The sequence below is a fragment of the Halichoerus grypus genome, chromosome X, assembly GCF_964656455.1.
Source record: "Halichoerus grypus chromosome X, mHalGry1.hap1.1, whole genome shotgun sequence".
NCBI classification, from domain to species: domain Eukaryota; kingdom Metazoa; phylum Chordata; class Mammalia; order Carnivora; family Phocidae; genus Halichoerus; species Halichoerus grypus.
The window spans coordinates 16893161-16913434 of NC_135727.1; the positions used below are offsets into that span (position 1 = coordinate 16893161).

Sequence of the window (20274 nt, forward strand, 5' to 3'; positions counted from 1 at the left end):
GCAGTTGGAGAAAAAGAAGTGATTTGAACTCGGTACTGCTGACCCTCTCAGGCAGGAGAACGAGACGTTGCAGCTGGGGCCCCTCGAGACTGGATGGCAAGAACAGCACTGCTGACACCTGCCCCCGCAGTCTTTATGAAGTCCCAGGGAGAGCCCTGTGCCCCACCACCCTCTATATTTACAGACAGAACAGCCTGCCACAGCCTTGCTCTCCTTTCCTTTGGGAGATTTTTCCACCATAGGATAAAGCTATTTGTTGGGATTTTTTTTTGGTAAAGATTTTATTTTTAAGTAACCTCTACACCCAACGTGGGGCTCTAACTCAACCCTGAGATCAAGAGTCGCAGACTCTACAAACTAAGCAGCCAAGCAGCCCTGCTGAGATGTTTAAACCATGGTAAGCTGTGGGGAAGACATGCAGTTTTAGTCAACTGGAAATTTTATACAAAAACTGCAACACTGTGTTGATATGTTTAAAAAACAAACTGCCAAGAAACTCTTCTACCCACCTAATTTAATTCTGCTATTACAAAGCCTTTATAAGACCTAGTGGTGTGGTGTAAGGAAAGATGCCTCAGATCCAAGGGACCAAGATTCTAATGCTGGCTTCACCAGGAATTAACTGTGGGCGTGCTGCTTCTAGTTTGGGTCCTACTGCTTTCTGGGGGGACTGATCTCCTGTACAATCATGCTGGTCATGCTACCTCTGCCTTACCCTTGGGAGCATCAGGAAACTCCCCTACCACTTCCACAATCCCCAAATAGGTGCTTACGGCCCACGGGAAGTGCTAAAAGGACCACTTTTCATAGGAAGGTATTATATTACCTAATAATTTTAGGGGAATACTTCTGTAATCAAAGGGTAGAGCTTAACAAAAAGAGGGACCCTCCAACCTGGCCTGGAGACCCCACTCCCCTGCCACCAAGACCCTGTTGTTAATGTGTCAAATTCTCTCAGGAAAACATGTCCACAGAGCCTCGCGCATGGGGCGTCCAGAGGCCGAGGGTCCGCTAAGGAACTCCAAAGGGTGAGGGGCTGGCTGGGAAGGTGTGCACCTTTGGAGCCCGAGCTCCAAAAATCTGGGACCCTCCCCTCGCCAACCGCAGCTGGCTCCGCCCTCACCACGGACGACCCCGGGCCCTGGGCTCCTCCCCTGGCCCCGCCCCTCGCCGGGCGTCCGCGCGGGGACCCTCGGCCTAGCTCCTCGAATCCCACCCCGCCTTCTCTCTCTAACCTTAGGCCCGCCTCTCCCCCCGCCCCCCCGCCCTCGCGCCCTCGCGCGCCTCCCTCGCGGCGCGCCTGCGCACTGGCGGCCCTGGTTCAGGCAATGGCCCATGTAGCAGTCACAGCTTTGATCATGCTGGCGTTCATTGTGAATAATAAAAACCTACAAGTGAGATTTTCTGAAGCAAATACATTTTATTGGAAGGACACAAGTATTTTACAAAATGCAAGAACCTTAAGCAACAAACACATTTTAAAGACAGAAATGAGGATAGCCCAGGGAAACTCAACAGTATGCCTTCTAATTACATTCTCTGCAGTGAAAGAATATTAATGAGCCTTTTCAAGATATCACCCATTCTCTCTCTTTTTTTTTTAAAGATTTTAAGTAATCTCTACACCCAATGTGGGGTTCGAACATAATGACCCTGAGATCAAGAGTCACATCCTCTACCGACCGAGCCAGCCAGGCGCCCCCAAGAATGAGTGGTATCTCATTCTTGAGATACCACTCATTCTTGGGGCCTAGTCCCAAACTCTAAATATAACAAAAGTACCATTGGCTCAACTCTGATAAGGTGAAAAGTATGAAACCAAGTAGCTATGGCCAGGAACTCAGCCACACAGTAGACAGAAGGGTGGGGGCCAGGCTCAGAGAAAAGTGCTTACTGGGGAGACCCAGCAGCCCGAGACTAGTGCCCTCCACCCTGCACAATACAAATACAGTACACAATACAAATACAGTACACATACACATTTTGACATGTTCTCATACAAAATATTTTGAAAGATTTCTTCCTTAAGCACAAAAGTACAATTGCAAACCATGAAGACAACCCCAGATCCAGGCCGATCCCAAAGTCACATTAACCCAAAGTCAATTTCTGGTCATATGACAAACAGCTGATGGCCCAGGGCTGCTCCTTGAGTCCAAGTCCTCCAGGTGAAGTTCACGGCTTCTGTGGAACTGCTGTGTTTCAACGAAATGGAAAATCTTACAGACTAAAGGTCATCCTCATACATCGCCAGGGCAAATGCCACATGTAAATGGAACAATACAGAAAAACAATAATACAGAAGCAGTAATTTCCCATTTCCCTGTACAGAAACTTCCTTCCTTCCCCTTCAGTTTGCAATCTAAAAACATTCAAGGGGAGCACTCATCTGTAATCATGGGAGGGTTTTTTTTTTTTTTAATTTCTTTTATTTTATTTTAAGTAGGCTCGGGGAGCCCAACACGGGGCTTGAACTCACAACCCTGAGATCAAGACATGAGCTAAGATCAACAGCTGGATGCATAACCAACTGAGCCACCCAGGTGCCCCTTTCTTTCTTGTTTTTTTAAACCACTTTATTGAGGTATGAAGGTATATGACTGACATGCAACAAGCCGTACATATTTAATGTATACAACTTAATGAGTTCAGAGATCGGTATACATACATGAACCGTCACCATAACCCATGCCATAAACATATCCATCCCCTCCAAAGTTTCATTCCACCTTCAGTAATTAGTATTATTTTTTGGAATAAGAAGATGACAGAAGGTAGAAGATCTACCCTCTTAGCCAATGTTTCAGTATGAGTCTCCTCTGAGCTCTGGAGGAGAAGCCTGGTGTCTGGTTCCTGCCTTTAACCATGTTCCTCATCCTGTGGGTCAGCACCCCAAGGGCACAACCTATAGTCTTTGAGCAGCCAGAAGCCTGGGGTCTCCAACGGGCCTTGCAGCATTCTGTAAGGCTGCTGTGTCTCACTAATGGGGGAGGTGGAGGCAATCAGTGAATCTCCTCAGGAGTCACTGAACACAGCCCACTGCTATTCTTTTCTGAAGCTGATAAGAAGCAGTACAGTAGGTCTGCATATGAGTAAAAGACAAGGGAAGCTCAGAAGGCCAACCCAAATCTAAACTGAGGGGCAGCCTGCTTGGCAGCAGTCTAATCCATATGCTGCACTCCTGGAGTCAGCAGGATGGGCAGAGGGGGTAAACTCAAACCCAGAGGGAGCTAGAGGGCATCACTTCAATGATCCGAGAATGCACACATTTTGCACGTTCTTCCCACCCATTTTGAGGAGCCTCCACCCTAGAGCTCTATAACACAGGACCCGAGTCCTCCCCTCTGACCAAGTATTCTTATCAGGTCCTGTGCATCACAAGACAGACAGATCACCCCTCTGCTCCTCCAGGGCACTCGAGAAAGGGAGGGTATGAGAGGAACACTACAGCTCAACTTGCCAGTGGAGAGCTGACATCAGCATATCAACTTAAACCCGTCCCTAAACGAGGTTTGTGGTTTCAATCCTCACTGCAGTGGGCTCTGTGGGGATCAGAGAGAGCCCCCCCGCCCCCCGAGAACACAGGCAGGGGTAAAGGCATAAGCAGGCTAGAGGAGAAGCAGTTGCTCATACTTATGAACCGTCCCTTGGGTGCTGTTGGCACCAAGGGCTCTTGAGGGAGTTCTCTGCGCGGCCTCACTAACTCTGGCCAGTGCTCGGGACTCACCAGTCGGGGGAGGGTGCAGTTACCAGGGAGACCTGGTATCTCCTGGTAGCGTGTCGTAAGGGCAAATAAAATAAGAAATAAAAGTTAAATGATCCCTGTTGAAAGGAGGCCAAGGACTTCCCCCCTTCCCTTTTCTGAGAACACTGACTTCAGAAAACTTCTAAATGTGAGTTCTCGGTCTCTTTGCACAGTAGGCAAATCTTTTTCAGAAGCTAGATAAGCCTCTGGCAATTGTGCAACCCCGGAATGTGTCCACAAGGGCCCTGCAGGGCCTGAGAGCGACGTAAAGGGGGAGCAACTTAAGCAGTTGAAACAGAAAGCTCAGCTACACCCTCCTGCAAAACAGAGAGGGGCATGAACACCATGGACAGCGCCCAGGAACCAACAAAGAATGTCTCCTGGGAACAAAATCAGCATAAGCAACAGCAGTTCCTCCTCAGAAGGGCCTCAGGTCATTGTGACGTGCAACGAGACTGCAGGGTGAGGGGCTAACTCCCGCCCGAGGCCTTTGTTCATAGGCCTACGGTAACAGAGTTAAAATGAGACAGCATAACCTGCGCACGCAGGCAAAATCATTCATTGGTAAAATGGAAAATGACCCTCTCTTGTCCCAATGAATGTCTCAACTGGATGAGACAGTCATAGTTTCTCACATCCTATCCATCAATGTCCAATGTCTTCTGTCCCCCCAGCTCTGCTGCCCCAAAGGTAGTGTGGGAGAATGGAGAAAGGCAGGAGAACACCCCTGAGCCCACAAGGCCCAGCACAACTTCCACACCGAGTCCCTTGTCCTCCCCACTGTCGAGTCTCCTTATGCCCTCAGAGTGTACTCATATCCCTGCTGGACCCCAGATTTCCCTAATCAAGAGAAATCAAGAACCTGAAATGGGGAAACCGTAACACCCCTCCCCTCCTCAAACTGCAACTCCCACTTATCCTCTCACCCCTCTGGTAGCTTCAGTACAACACTGTTGTGTCTGCAACCCTCTCTTCCTTGAGAGTGCAGGCAAGATCCCCTTGGGGCAATGCCATCGCCTCCCAAGAGAGGACCAAAATGGCAGAGGGGTCAGACTACCAAGCGGCAACGCACTCTAGCAGATAAATAAGGGAAGGGACGCCTGCAGCCTGTGGGTATAGCTCTCCTCAGCAAAAGAAACAGAGGGCATCACTTCAATGATCCGAGAATGCACACGTTTTGCACGTTCTTCCCACCCATTTTGAGGAGCCTCCACCCTAGAGCTCTATAACACAGGACCCGAGTCCTCCCCTCTGACCAAGTATTCTTATCAGGTCCTGTGCATCACAAGACAGACAGATCACCCCTCTGCTCCTCCAGGGCACTCGAGAAAGGGAGGGTATGAGAGGAACACTACAGCTCAACTTGCCAGTGGAGAGCTGACATCAGCATATCAACTTAAACCCGTCCCTAAACGAGGTTTGTGGTTTCAATCCTCACTGCAGTGGGCTCTGTGGGGATCAGAGAGAGCCCCCCCCCTCCCCGAGAACACAGGCAGGGGTAAAGGCATAAGCAGGCTAGAGGAGAAGCAGTTGCTCATACTTATGAACCGTCCCTTGGGTGCTGTTGGCACCAAGGGCTCTTGAGGGAGTTCTCTGCGCGGCCTCACTAACTCTGGCCAGTGCTCGGGACTCACCAGTCGGGGGAGGGTGCAGTTACCAGGGAGACCTGGTATCTCCTGGTAGCGTGTCGTAAGGGCAAATAAAATAAGAAATAAAAGTTAAATGATCCCTGTTGAAAGGAGGCCAAGGACTTCCCCCCTTCCCTTTTCTGAGAACACTGACTTCACATTAATCCTCCAGCCTGGAGACCTGACCCCGGAGGTTCCTGGACATCCAGGTTCATCTGCACAAGCCCATGAGAATCGAAATGTCCCCTGACTCACGTACGGTTCATTGACAGCGCCCATGAGCTGCTTGTCTTCCCACCAATGTGCAGAGTATACTCAGCAGAAGTGTAGGAAGTTAATATGGAAATGTGCTTGGATAGAATTCCAACCACATTCCCAGACACAATATCTGGATTCCTGATGATCCCTAACATGCAATTGCTGGGCACAGTGGCCATTATTCTGTTCAATACCTTTGTGTCAGAGCACAGAAGCCTGACAACCGGCCAGGGCCAATTTCTTCCCTGGGACCCAATATTTCCCATGCCCCAGATGCTGCCATTGCCAGCCAGTATGCACTTTCTGTAGGAGTTTAACAAGGCACTTGAGCCATGGGAATGTCGAGGGAAGAAGTGTCTGGCCAGTGTATTAAAGAACATGCCAACAACAGCAGTTCACCTTCATTAATCTCTCCGTGAGAACACAGGTCACTATCAATATGAAAGACTGAGCAGTCAACTCAACCACGTCCCATTAGTCGCCAGAAACAACAGCAACTGCCTCTAAGAAGACTCCCTCGGATTACCGTTCTAGAAAACAGTAGAGAAGGGTGAAGGGTCACCATTCCTTGAGCCACTCTTCACAGGCTAAGGCAGCGCACAGACAGAAACAAAGCCTTCCCCAGGAGCAAAGTCCCAAATTCTCAGGGAAGCTGGACAAATAAGGAACAGACCCCATCAGAAAAATTTCATCTTTTCACATTCAGCAATGTGCATTGTTGTCTTTTGTCCTCCAGCCATGCTGATCCTAAGGAGTGCCAGCGACAGGGAAGTAGGCAGAAGACAACCCTGAACGCACAAAGTCCAATACAGGGAACCATATCCCCCTGTCTGCTTCCTCCCCGTGCTCTGGGAGCAGCTCTACAAAGGGAAGGACATTCTTCCCAGCCCTCTCCCCATCTCCTGAAGGAAGGACCATATCTGGTCCGTCATTCCATCTCTCCTAATCAGAGAATCCCTCTCCCCTTTGGAACCCCTAACCTCTCTAGCTCTTCTCCTTAAAAGAACAATCAGAAGTGGCTGGAGAACCAACCACCAGATTCAGTCAAGAATTCAGTTCAAGATGTGTTCACCCAGGTAAACTGGTAGAGCCACTACGGAAAGCAGTATGGTGGCTGCTCAACAATTAGAAATAGAACTACTATACGATCCAGCCATCCCATGTCTGCATATTTATATAAAGGAAATGAAGCCACTATCCCAAAGAGATACCTGCACCCCAGTGTTCACTGCAGCATTATTCATAATAGCTAAGACACATGGAAGCAACCTAAGCACCCATCAACAAGATAAATGGATAACAAAAATGTGGTGTATATATATACAATGAAATATGATTCAGCCATCAAAAAGTTTACATATAACAGGGAACCAGTATAATAAGGAATACACTCCATTTCAAAGGCCTTGCCTTAAAGGATTGTTCAATAGCCATCCTCTTTCCATCACCCACATAAATCAGAGGAATGAAAAAAACACTTAAGGCAGACACAAGTTTGACATGGAGTACTTCACACCATGAACTTAGAGCACATTAACATTCCCGCTGCCAGGGAGACATGCTCTGAGTACAGGCCTCCTGAGGCAGGTGATATGGCTGGTCCAGGAATGGACTCCTGGGAAAGAACCAAGCCGGATCCCACCTTAAATTCTGAGGAGGGTCCCCTTCTCTTTCCCTGAGAGTCCTGGCTTTGAGAATGCCACCAGATAGAGAGTCACCCTTTTGGAATTATTTTTAAGTGACTTATTTTTAAGTACCAGTACTCAGCAGATTTTCCCATAAACCATTCATTTAGACCTTTCCCAGCCCTTCCCCCAAATGAAATGACCCAAGAGGATTCTGAGGGGCAGTGGGCACAAGTGTGTGTGGAAGGGGAAGGAGGCATCACAGTTGTTCAATTGTACAACTGCTTTTGACAAGCAAATAAGCCAGTCTTGGTCCCCATCATGTCACCTGGTAAAGGAACATGGGTTTGGGTACAGGTTTTGCTAAGTACCTCAGACCTCGGGTTTTTATCTTCCCCAGCTTTAAAGTAATTTAACCAATTACAGAGAAAAATAAAAAGCCTTTAAAACGTCAACATGTTGTATAAAGGCTACATACTTTAGTGTCTAATCACAAAGAAATGTGGGGTTTTTTTGTTCTTTGGTGAGCACACCTCACGCTCTGTGATGCCACCTTCTGGATTAAACCAGTGCTAATAAAGCAACCGAGGAATCAGAGGGCTCTGTGAAATTAAAGGTCAGAAGGGTCTTTGAATGCACCTTAGAGTAAGTCATATTTACACTTAACACTCTCCCGCGCAACTGTCAAAAGCCTTCACCTGATTTTCAACAAATTCACTAGTGCCCAGAAAAGAAGTAACTTCATACAGGGAAGGAAAGAGAGGAGACATTTTGGGCACTGCCAGTTAACAGGCACCCTGCAGCCCCAACTTGACGCTGAGCCACATCAGCTTCAATGTAAAATGTCCAAGTGAGTCACAAAAGACCGCAGCTCAGAGCAAGGCAAAGTCTGCACTGTGGGGAAAACTCCCGGCATCATAGCAGAATCAAAGAGGTTCATTTCCAAAGAGATGCCCAATACTCTCTGAGGATATTGCTGGCCCTGTGAAAGGAAACAAACACTAAGCTGAAATCATGGCCAAAGTCTATAAAGAAATGAAGTGGGAGTGGGGTCTGGACAGGTAGGGAGAGGGGCTAAACCAAGCCGTAATGTTCTGCTCCAATATACGGCTTCTGGAAACGGTGGCCTAATTCCTTCAGTACCTCCTAGGTGCTGAGCACTTAGTAAAGATTGTCACACTTGATTTTCACAACATCCCTGATACCAAGGTGGGATTCCCACTGTGCAGATGTAGAAGCTGAGGCTCAAAGATGAGAGTAAGAAAGAGCCAAGGGTCTTTCAGACTCAGATACTAGAAATTTATTGTGAATGAAACACAATGGGTGGTCTCAGCAACATCTGCAAAGCAAATGAGGAACATCTACAAGGCCAAAAAAAAATTAGCTAACAAATATTTAAGGGCAAATATTTAAGGAAGTATTGACCTACATATTCCTCGAATTGTTAGCCTATGCTTCCAGGACCACTGCCAAATAAATGCCTCCCACCCACCCATGGTAGGGGTAGACTGGCAGATTGTAAATCTCTAGCACCCACTTGGGGTAGAGGACTCATCTTTTCCCCTTTCCTAGATAGAGCTGGATTTAACTGCATTCAGATCCATGATAAAAAATTACATTTGTACTGAAAACAAAACAAAACAAAACAAAACACCTGAGCAGTGCTTCCACAATCTCTGGATTCCTGAAGTTTGTTTCTGACAATCCCATCCAGTCCCTCCTGCTTCTGCATTGTATTACAAGTTTTCCAAAAGGATAAAAAGATCAAAACTCTGACGTGAGAACATCGAGATCAGGTTTGTTTGAAATCTGACATTCTAATAAAGTCCACATGTCTCTAAGAGTGGCAACCAACAGTAAACAGAGGAATACAAATAAGGATTGGAAAAGATGCCACGGACCAATTAAAGAAATCGATCAGAGACACAGAGTCTCTACCACAGAGTTAATAAGTAGTACCCAGGGAGTGACCCTGCCATTGTGGGAAGTTCCAATCTTAGAGACTCAGGGGAGGCATTTCAACAACATCTTAAATAATGATACAACAGACAGGAGGCAGGTGCTATTCTCCACCCAACACCTGTGGCCTCATACAATATAAAGTTGCACTTACCTTATGGCTGGTCTTGACTACTGGGTCTAGGTCCTCTCCTCTCATTACAGACCTATAAGCTGACCAGAACTGGATTTCTCCATCACAGATCCTGAAGGAGTTAGAGTGATTATACAAATCTACAAAGAGACTTACCTGTGGGAGGTCAGCTTAGCACCGCTGCAGGAAAATTAGGTAACTTGGAAACTCATAAGATGAGTGGGTGGGGCAAACTTCCTCTTTCCCTTATCCAGAGGAATTTCTGAAAGTGGTTGGCGGGGCCAGAGCACCCAATCATGCAGCCTGTGTGAGGTAGGCCAAAAGAGTGAAAGATAATGTAAGACAGGGACTGCGTGAGTCAAAACACAAGATAAGATTGCTGCTTTAGAGGCCTGACTGTCCCCTCAGGATGAACCATAGTTCATCCTGTTTTAATCAAACAGCATAGGGGAATTATTAAATATTACGTTGAGAGGTATCACCAGTTATTTGCTAGAAGGTGGGGGTCTCAGAACTCCATTTTTTCTCTTCAGTAATAAGGCAATTGACTCATACAAAATTGTGGGTAACAAACCTTTGGAATGGGTTGTGGTGTTCTCACTTTGTTACCAATTCCTGACACTTATATACCATGCAAGATTATGGGTAACAAATCATTCAAATGGGTTTTGTGTCCTACTTAATAGACCATGAAATGCGCATTATACAACCTTGTTGTTATATTAGTCTTAGTAATTGGCAACATAGTAAGATCAAAAACTGCTAAAACTAAAAATGAGCTGCTTTAATTCAGAACAATTTCACGAAGAATTTCATACATTACATAATGTCACTACCATCTGACATTGAACATAGGTCTTTGAGGAGGAAATACTGGAAAAAAACTGGACATCTGGTAATATATAGATTGGGGAATCTGCTCCTAATTTGCAAGTGTGCCCCTAGGCTATTAGGGATAATGGACATGTGATAAAAGCGCCTTCATTCCACACTTAGATATTGTTCAAGATCTAGGACTCTGTCTCAAAAGTCAGGATTGGTGAGACTAGTTAAGTGTCCCAGTTCCTGAAACCTGCTTTCCTGTCAGTACCAATGACAGATAAAGTAAAACCCAAATACCAGCAATGAATCTTTCACATGTCTAAATGTAATCAAGGTACCTTTAGAGATCTTCAGTGTTCCACCAATATGAGCCATTAAATTATTTCTACATGAGTTAATACATATAACTCAAAGCAATACCAAGAACTGACTTATTAGCAAAAAGGCTAATAAGGCAAACTCAACTATCACCATTATCAAAAGGAAGGAACTGTTTTACTTAATACCAAGTATCAGGTTACTCTCAGTGATTAGGGCCCTCGGGGTTTTGAGTAAAACACCAACTTTCCTTTCATTTAATTCTCCCCCTGAATACACTATTAGGTGTCACACACAGAGGCATGAGTGTAAATAGGCAGGCACTGACTATTAAGCCAATCTGCTAGCACTGAGGCATTAAGGCACAGTCAGCTCCTGTAGCTAAAGAGGCAGGGACAACATCCTCTGTTATTGGGGTGCGGTGGGGTAGGGTGGAGGGAGAGCACCAAGTCCATTCTAGCCCAGGACCTCAAACAAGAAGGATTGGAGTTGTCCTGGACCAGACCGCTCAGGACATAAACTGGCATATCCCCCTTGTTTGTAAACAGAAACTACACAAGTAATTTTTTCTATGGGAGAACACCTGGGAAGGAGCACGTAAGCCAACATTTAAAGAAATAACAATATGTCACATGCACAATTACAGTTCTAAAATAATATTCAAACGTATGCAGGACGACCAGCAACGGCCATTCACATCTAGAGAACAGAGAACACCCATTCTGGGGGTGAATTTCCTTATAAGTAAATTGAAAATGCTCCACGATTTTCAAAGGAAACGCACTAAAGACTAAGAACTGAACTAAATAAAGTTGATAATCAACATGTAATTATCGCGAGAAATAAAATCCCAGAAGGATCTAAACGACTTCCGGGGATGGCCGGTGACAGGCACTTCCGGGAATTCACTGTCGTAAAATAACAACCGCTCAGTCAAATGGTCAATATCTGTTATTTTTTACATTGAAAACAAAACTTTTTATTTATTTTAAGTAGAACTATGAAATAAAAGACACAGGACTCGGTTTTTTACACATAGAAACGTTTTAATAGTAAAATAAAGAAAAGTGGGGCTACCGGACCGCCGGAAGCCAGTGACTGTCGTAAAGCAAGAAGCGTAAAGATAATTAGAACCATCATTTCCTCATTTGTAAATTGAAAATAACGTGAAAATTTTTAACACAAAGCTTATGAAAAAGCCTGGACCAACATTTAATAGAATAAAGTGATACCAGACACAATTCTTCTGTAAAACAAAATCCCAAACTCTGTTAACGGCTGGCGTTGGATAGTTAAAAGCATTCGCTGTCATAAAACGTCAAGGACTTAGCCAATTGATTACAATTACTGCATTGTAACTCGAAAGTACCTCAAAACCTTTATTATTATTATTATTTAAGATTTTATTTTTAAGCAATCTGTATACCTAACCCGGAAATCAAGAGTCACAGGCTCTGCCCACTGAGCCAGCCAGGCGCCCCTCAAAACGTTTACTTTTCAGAAAATTTATCAATAGGGAACAAGACCAGAATTCAACAAAATAAATTATGTTAAACATGCAATTATATTATAAACTTAAAGCACTCAATTAACTGAGACGTTAAATTACTCCCCTGTAAATTGAAATTTACACCAAACCATTTAAAGGAAATATATAAGGAGCGCCAGAATCAAAATTCAATTGAATGTATTAAGATAAACATGTAAAATTAAATGCCAAAACAGTGCTCAGTCTTGGCTAGCAAGAGCGGCTAAGGGATATTCAGAGTGTAAAACTTCCAAGTGTCCGGCCGGACAATTTATTTCCAAAAGCGCGCACTGAGAATACTTTCATTTGGAGAATATTTGTGAAACACAGCCAAAATAAAAATTAAACAAACTCAAATACTGCAATGTTGCGATATCATAGGGAAAAAAAGAACCCCACCGCCGTTATATTATAAAATCAAACAAGAAATATGACCCCCGCGGGCATGATTCCCATCAGCGACTTAAAGCAACAAGGTCTTGCCAACCAAACCGCTATTTTTCTTATTCGAAAACTGTAAATAACACTTTTTTTTTTTTTTAATGGAAAACACACGAAAAGCTTCCGGACCACTTTTGGTTGAATACAATGATATTAAATACACAAATACATCACATAAAAATGCAGCGTTCAACGATGAAAATTCCCGGTGGTCAGTGAAACGATCTCTGAGCCGCTCAAGCGGCTTTTTACTCATTTTTACGTTAGAATTATCAGGATTTACCCCCCTTTTAAGGCAACATATAAAGAAGACCATTCCAAATTTTAACCAAATGATATTAAACAAGCAGTCATGTTGTTAAATGAAAGACAAAACTGCGCTCAAAGGCAGGCATCGGCTGTCCTGATCACACACATGCCCCTCAGGGCCTTACTTTCCTTTCTTTCAGATCGAAAATAACAGAAATTCTGTCACTAAGATACTTCACGAAAATGGCCAAGGCCAAGATTTAAACAATACCCAGTGACCATATCCACCCAACAACACTTTACAATAAAAAGCAAAATCAGCTCCCTGGCGGCCAAGGGCCGTCACGCTCTCCTGGACCCACGCAAGCTCAGCCAACCGCACCATTTTTCTTCATTTTTTTAAGTTGCAAACACCACAAAACATGAAGACCGCGAATGGTGGAGGGTTCAAGACCCACATTTAAACAAACAAGATGATCTGAAAGACTCATCATGTTGTTACATAAAGCACAACACCGCGCCCAATGGCCGCTAACGGGCCTTCACTTGTCATCAATCCAGAAGCCCATGAGACACATCTGTCAAAGCCCATTAGGACACACCATGTATCCGCTTCTCTTGAAATCACACTTACAAACAGCCAATTATGAAATAAAGTAAATTAAACTTACATTTTTTGAGATCGCAGAAAAAGTAACCGCCATTTTCCATAAATCCCCGAGTGCAACCGTCCACGGAAGCTGCATTGTACAATCCAGATTTTAATGGAAACGCGCCTGGTCACGTGGTAGAGCTTCTTTAACCTCCTTTCTATGTATGGTCCCGCCCTCAAACGTCATCATTGGAGGGCCTGCGATGATTGACAGGCAGACTGTCCACTCTCTTCAGGTCTATGAGTAGAAACTGCCATATCTCCAGGTCCAGCTAAATGACTCAAATCTTTGCTCATATTGTTGTCTTTCTACATCTACGTCCATCCCTCAATGCCTAACTCCCCCAGTTAGTCCTTTGCACATGCCTTTTCCTTTGGTTTTAGTCATCTCAGACTTTGGAAATCTTGCTAACAGAGTTTATCCCCATCTAGTTCAATTGCATCCTCCTCCAGGAAGCCTTCCATGCTTTACTCCTCCCATCCCTAGAGGTCGATGTCAGTTCTTCTTTGCTGTTAGATATGGACATGAAGAAACATTAGATCAGAGAAGCAGGGGAATCATGTGGGCTTTGCGATCAGACAGTACTGGGCTGGACACAGTGTGAAGGACCCAAGGTTTGCACCTGGAATTTTGGTGAAGTCAGTTAAGGCTGCAGAAATCTGGGGAAAGTCCAGGGAAAAACTGACAATAAGGTAACTCACAGGAGCCTCCCAGGATTCATCCCAGCAATAAATTCAAACAACTCCCACCCACGCTTTTCAGGATTTTCATATCCTTTCCACCCTTTCTCTCTGGGGAAATCTTGCCATCTCTTGGAGGCTCAGGCATAACTCAGTTCTCTTCTTCCTTCTCTGATTTCATGTTCCCTCCTCCAATCCCAAGAGAAGTTATTTCTTTTGTTGCTATAGGATGAAACATAAAGGGACTCTGTATCTCTGCTGCGAAGGTCACGAAGTTTCACGATTATTCAAGGTGAGACTGGAGGTCCACTTCTTTTCAGGAGGCTATCTGCTGAGTAATTTTTGCAGCTGCTCTCAATTTGTGAGTTCTGCAAGCTGGGAGGTGCAACTCCCTGGGAGCTGACTACCTTGAATGTTCAACTCCCTACACTCTATCATGGCAGGTGGACCCCATAGCCACTGGGTCACGTTAGTTGGACTTCACACTCACAGTGTCCACTGCCCCTGGGAAGGACACTCTCATGCTAGCACTATCCTTCCCCTATTCGTCAGGGTCTGGGAGGAGTTGTGAGGCTTTATTGTGTGAACAGTGTTACGCGATAGTTTATGATGCTGCCCTACTCACTGTAATGGTCAATTTTCTGTGTCCACTTGACTGGCCATGGGATGCCCAGATTCCAGGTTATTTCTGGTTGGATCTGCGAGGGTGTTTCTGAATGAGACGTGGGGTGAGCATGATCCAAACTCACTGAGGGCCTGAATATAACACAAGGCAGAGGAAGGAAGGATTGTCCCCTTTTCTCTTGCCTCACTACTTGAGGTGGAACATCTCATCTTCTCCTGCCCTTCGACTGGGATTCATATCATGTCTCCCCTGGTTCTCAGGCCTTCAAACTCAAGACTGATTTACACCATCGGCTTTCCTGAGGGTTCCAGATGGCAGATAGGAGATCGTGGGACTTCTCGGCCTCCAAAAATGTGTGAACCAAATTCCTCATAATACATTTTCTGTTATATTTATCTATCTAAACCTAGACCTCGATATATATCTCCTATTGGTTCTGTGTGTCTGGATAACACTGACTAATATACTTGGACTATCTCAGCTAGCTGCAGCTGTTAGAGATGGCTTCATAGGCCGCAAATAGAACTCTGGAGAAACAGCAAAACCAAATAAAGTAAAATTAGTTCCAGACTATGGGTGAGGAAACGAAGACAGCAGAAACGGACAGCCTGATAGGTGGGCAGCGCTAAGGACACGGCCACTGGCCCGGATGGGTGTCTTTTCCACTAGGGCCTGGCCACTGGTTTACAAACTCAGAGTAGGCTTATGGTTGAGCTCTTCCAGAGCCGGGGCTGGGGGTAAGAATTTCACCAAGATCTAGAGGGCAGGAGAGTTGTGGCAGGCTTTGTCCGGCAACCAGGGGAGGGATGGATTTGGGAAGTTAATCCACAGGGAGAGAGAAGGGAAGAAAGACTGGAGCTGTTGATGTGACTCCTGTCCCAGGATCTGCCAACCCTTTCGACATCTGTCACTAAGGCTTGTCCGTCTGACTGGTTCTGTGGATGGACACGTGCTGGACCCTTTCAATGCCTGGCATGTAATGACCAATACCACACAGGTCCTGTTTTTCCAGTCATGTATGCCTCCTTCATCTTTGTGTCACCGATCATTCCTGTCCCATTCACACTCTATCCCAGGCCAATGGCCTGGGTTTCTACCTGTCTGGGAGGCACTACCAAACACTACTTATCCACTATGCATTATGGCTGGTGGTCACGTTTGTGGGCTGGACCTCTGTTGCTTGGATTCATATACCGGCTCTTCCTCCTATCAGCTGGGTAACTTTAGATGATTTTTGTGCCTCAATTTTTTCATCTGTTAAATGAACGTGCCAATAAGAACCATCTCATTGGGCTGTTGTAATATTCATTGAGTTAATGCCAGGCCCTTTCTTGGCGCCTGGAGCCTTCCCATACCAATGTAGCTCATATAAATCTGCATTTTCTAATTACCATTCAAAGCACATAATCCGCATTTACAACACTATCCAGTTCTCCTATTGTTTGTTCCACAACTTTATCCCTTTCATCTGTGGTAATTTCTCCATGCTAATTAATAAATCAGTTAGTCCTAATTTTTCATTTATCTATGTCTCATATCTCCTTTCTAAATGTATCACCAGTTTCCCATATATAATGGTACAGTATAGCTCAGTATATAGCACGGCATATATGGGGATTCAAGAAGTTCATATGTAGGTACTGAAATAGAACCCTTCACTGGGAGATCTCCAGAAATACTCCTTCTTGAGGAGTTCCCAAACTCTCTCGTCCAATGGCTGGTTTTGCCAGGAGGCACAGTGGGAGTGGGGCTCCGATAGAGGAGTTGGCAAAGGGTCCTTGAAGATTTGGTTGACTACCTCAGGCCAGTCTGCCAGGAAGTGCACCAGGCTGAAATATGCACCGCATGAGAGTTGATGGGGCCTAGGAGAGAGGGGAGGCAGTTTAAAGGACGAGGGATCGTTCCAGGGAGATGATGAAGCCATTTACTTCCCTTGTGAGGATCGGGTGGGTTGTGAGCACCGGGGAGAAGTAAACACGTCAAAGGCCGAGCCCGTCCTGTACCTGTCTCACTGTGGTACAGAAAGACAAGGCTACCCCCAAGTCCCGAGAGCCCATACATACACACACTCTGATATAATTGTGATATTGTGATATATATATCAGGACCTCACAGATATGCACAACTCAATGACTTATCCCAAAGAAAACCTGGAATCATCCACTAAAAGAAACACACCTGGCTAACCACCTTGAAACCCCACACCTGGTCCCTCTTAATCACAATATTCTTCCTCCTTCTCAAAGGTCACCACTATCCTGACTTTCAGAACAATCTCTTCCCTTTCCTTTTAGTTGCACTGACAAAGCTTGCATCCGTAAATACTAAGCTTTGCCAGTTTAAAAAAATTAAACAGCCCGCCGTCTCCCCCCATTTTTGGATATATGACTCACAGGAAATTGTTCAAATGAAAATGGGAAGAACCCTCTACTCCAAGAAAGAAAACATTTCCATCACCCCAAAAGCCCCCCCCCCGTGCATTTTCCCATTTTCCTATTCAATCCCTCCTCCCGCCTTCAAAGAATATACATTCTTAGTCATTGTTAGTGGTGCTCTGTGCATCTCCATTAGACCCTATTTGCTATGAAAAATATTTAATTTCCTTACTGATTCTTTTTCTGCTTGTTCTATCAGTCACTGAGAAAACTGTATTAAATATCTTCCACCATGATCATGGGTTTGTAATTCTATTTCTCCTAAAGGTTCTCTCCAATTGCCATTATATATTTTTAATTTGCTAAGAGGTGCATAAAAACAGTAACTGTTACATATTTCTAGTGAATTGAACCCCTTACCATTATCATACTTATTTTTTAAAAGATTTATTCATTTATTTGAGAGAGAGAGCACACACACGAGCTGGGGGGGGGGGAGGGCAGAGGCAGAAGGAGAAGCAGACTCCCTGCTGAGCAGGGAGCCCCAAGACCCCGGGATCAGGACCTGAGCTGAAGGCAGACGCTTAACCGACTGAGCCACCCAGGCACCCCGATCTCTCTGCATTTTAAACCCCATAAGGCAGTATTCTCTCAGATCTGCCCACATACCTTTCCAATACATCACTTTTCACTTATTTTAAAATTTTTCTTTGGCTTGAGGAATATTTGTTAGTATTTTCTTGAAGTACCATTCTGCTGGTGACACATTCTCTCAGGTTTTTCTTTTTTGTGTACAAAAATACCTTTTTTTCATCTTCATTTTGAAATATATTGCGGCAGGGCAAGGATGTTTCCATCGGAAATTATTCTCTTTTAATACATAGAAGATGATATTTCATTTTCTAGTGGTTTCCATTTTTTACTATTGAGAAGTCAGCTCTCGGACTCATTATTGCTACTATGGTGGTAATTTGCTTTTATCCTCTGAAAGTTTTAGAATTTTTCTATTTGCCTTTGGTTTTCAATTGCTTTTCTAAGATGTGCTTAGGTGTAGATTTCTTTCATTTTTCTCTGCGAGCTGTTTGTTCTCAGCTAATGTCTGCTCAAACACTGCTTTGCCTCATTCTCTTTCCTGTCCTTCTGAAACTCCAATTGTCATCTCTTCCTTTCAAACAATCCTCTATGTGTCTTACCTCACCTGTATTTTTCTTCTGTTTATCTTTCTGTGTTTCATTCCGGATATTTTCTTATGACACATCTTTTGGTCCACTGTTTACCTCTTAAGCTGGGTCTGACCTGTGCTTACACACATCCACTGAAGGAGGGAGTCCCTGTCATGGACTCCTTTCTCAGCGTCTGCCAACCTGAAAAGCCAAAGCACAGAAGGTAACTGAGGCTTGCTCCATGTGGAACCTGGGAGAGAGGAAAGGACTCTTATCCTGGACATCTGGGGTCGATTCTCAAGGCTCTCGGCAAGAGGATGATGATGCAGCCATGCGGTAGGCAGTCTGAGGCCTGATGACGGCAATCTGGGTACAGAAGGCTCTCATGAAGGAAACAGTCTCACAGTACAAATGTAGGGATATGGCAGACCAGGTTGAAAGTCCCAACCTAAAGAATTGACACTCTTTGACCTGTTACAACTCCCTGAAAAAGTTCCATTCTAGGACATTGTTTATTTAACCTGACTGGGAGGTAGCTGTGAGAAAGCCCTCTCATCATGGCATTTACTGGAAAAAAAAAAAAAAAAAAAAACCCAAGATCAGAGACAATTGTTTAACATCAAGATCACCTGAGGTTGCCAGCATCTTGTATTTTAGTCAGGGTAAAAGATAATAAAACCCAACTAATAAATAATAATATATTTGTGAATATCTGTTGAAACAAGTCATCCCTCATTACCCTTGTATTTCAAAAATTTCCACCCTAATTTTGGTTGTTTATTCTTCCATATGAAAGTTAAAATCAGCTTGTCTAATAAAAAATATCCTCTTTGTGTTTCTGGTAAGATTATGTTGGGGGAAAATAGTGCACATAATTGTATTAAAAGTAATATTGGCACATCGCCTGACCTGATCACTGGTCATGTGTTGAAAGTATAACTTAACTTAGGGAAATTTAATGTCTTTGTGCTGTTGAGTCATCCTACCCCAGATCTGGGGGTATCATTCGACTTGTTAGAATATTCTTTTATATCGGTCTTTACCTTTAAGACACTACTTCCTGCGTTTTTTTTACAATTAAAATATATATTCCTGGCACTATTTCCTTTGAATTGCTATTCTGAATAGGGTCTTTAACGTCATTGTACGTTTTAACTGATTATTTTCTACATATATGAAAGCTGGTGATACATTTATATTAATTTGTACTCAGCCACAAATTGAATTCAGATATGACATATCATGGCTAATTTCCCTTTCTCCTTTCCATTTTTTAAAAGTAAGCTCTAGCCTAATGTGGGGATTTAACTCACCACTGGAAGATCAAGAGTTGCGTGCTCCACTGAAGGAGCCAGCCAGGTGCCCCTCCCTTCCAATTTGATAAATCTTAGTTATTCTTTTGCTTTTTTCTTGATGTATGAACATGTATAAAGTCACGTTTAAAGCATCCAACCACTCATATCTGTCTTCCAGTTTCGATATTGATTATTCTCTTCTGGTCTCTTAATATAGCATATTAAGAGACTTCTTAACTTCCAACTATTTTACATTTCCCAGTCATGGCACATCATTCTTAAATATGCTTTCTGCATTATGTTGGCTATTATTCAGGGTTTTCTCATTAATGTTGCAGGGAATATCTGCTGCCTGGGTGCCAATAACCTCTGGCTAAGATATGCATGAATAAGCAGGAAAATGTGCTCACAGAAGCTCATGCAAAGGGCGTCCAGAGGCAAAGGGTCCTCTAAGGAACTGGAAGGGCAGAGACCCTGTACACCAAACAGACTCCTCAAAACCACAGCACTTGGCCCTCCCTCCCTTCTCCACGTGCACTCGCGGCCCTCCTCACCGCCGACCAGGTGCCCGGGGCTCCGCCCCTGGCAGGCCACCGCCCCCCGTGGGAACCGCGGCCCCGCCCCTACATTCTGACCCCGCCTCCTCGAGCGGCCGTTGGGCCCGTCGTTCCCACGTTCACCCTAGTCCTGCCTTTCGCGCCTGCGCCCTAGCGATCACCCGGCCTCGGGGGCGGAGCCCTGACAGGCCACGCCCATCTGGCCCGGGCCCGCCCCCGC

At 44.7% G+C, this 20274-nt stretch overlaps 1 long non-coding RNA gene across 2 annotated transcripts; it reads right to left on the minus strand.

Moving 5' to 3' along the window:
- Positions 1–1400: 1400 nt before the first annotated feature.
- On the minus strand, positions 1401–15178 carry LOC144380361 (uncharacterized). 2 transcript variants are annotated; one of them, XR_013444500.1, is made up of 3 exons: positions 13378–15178; positions 9505–9651; positions 1401–2195 (listed from the first exon to the last, which is right to left on the minus strand). It is a non-coding gene; the product is annotated as an uncharacterized LOC144380361 (long non-coding RNA). The 2 variants fall into 2 exon arrangements; XR_013444499.1 differs by lacking the exon at positions 1401–2195 and adding an exon at positions 7467–8238.
- Positions 15179–20274: the final 5096 nt, after the last annotated feature.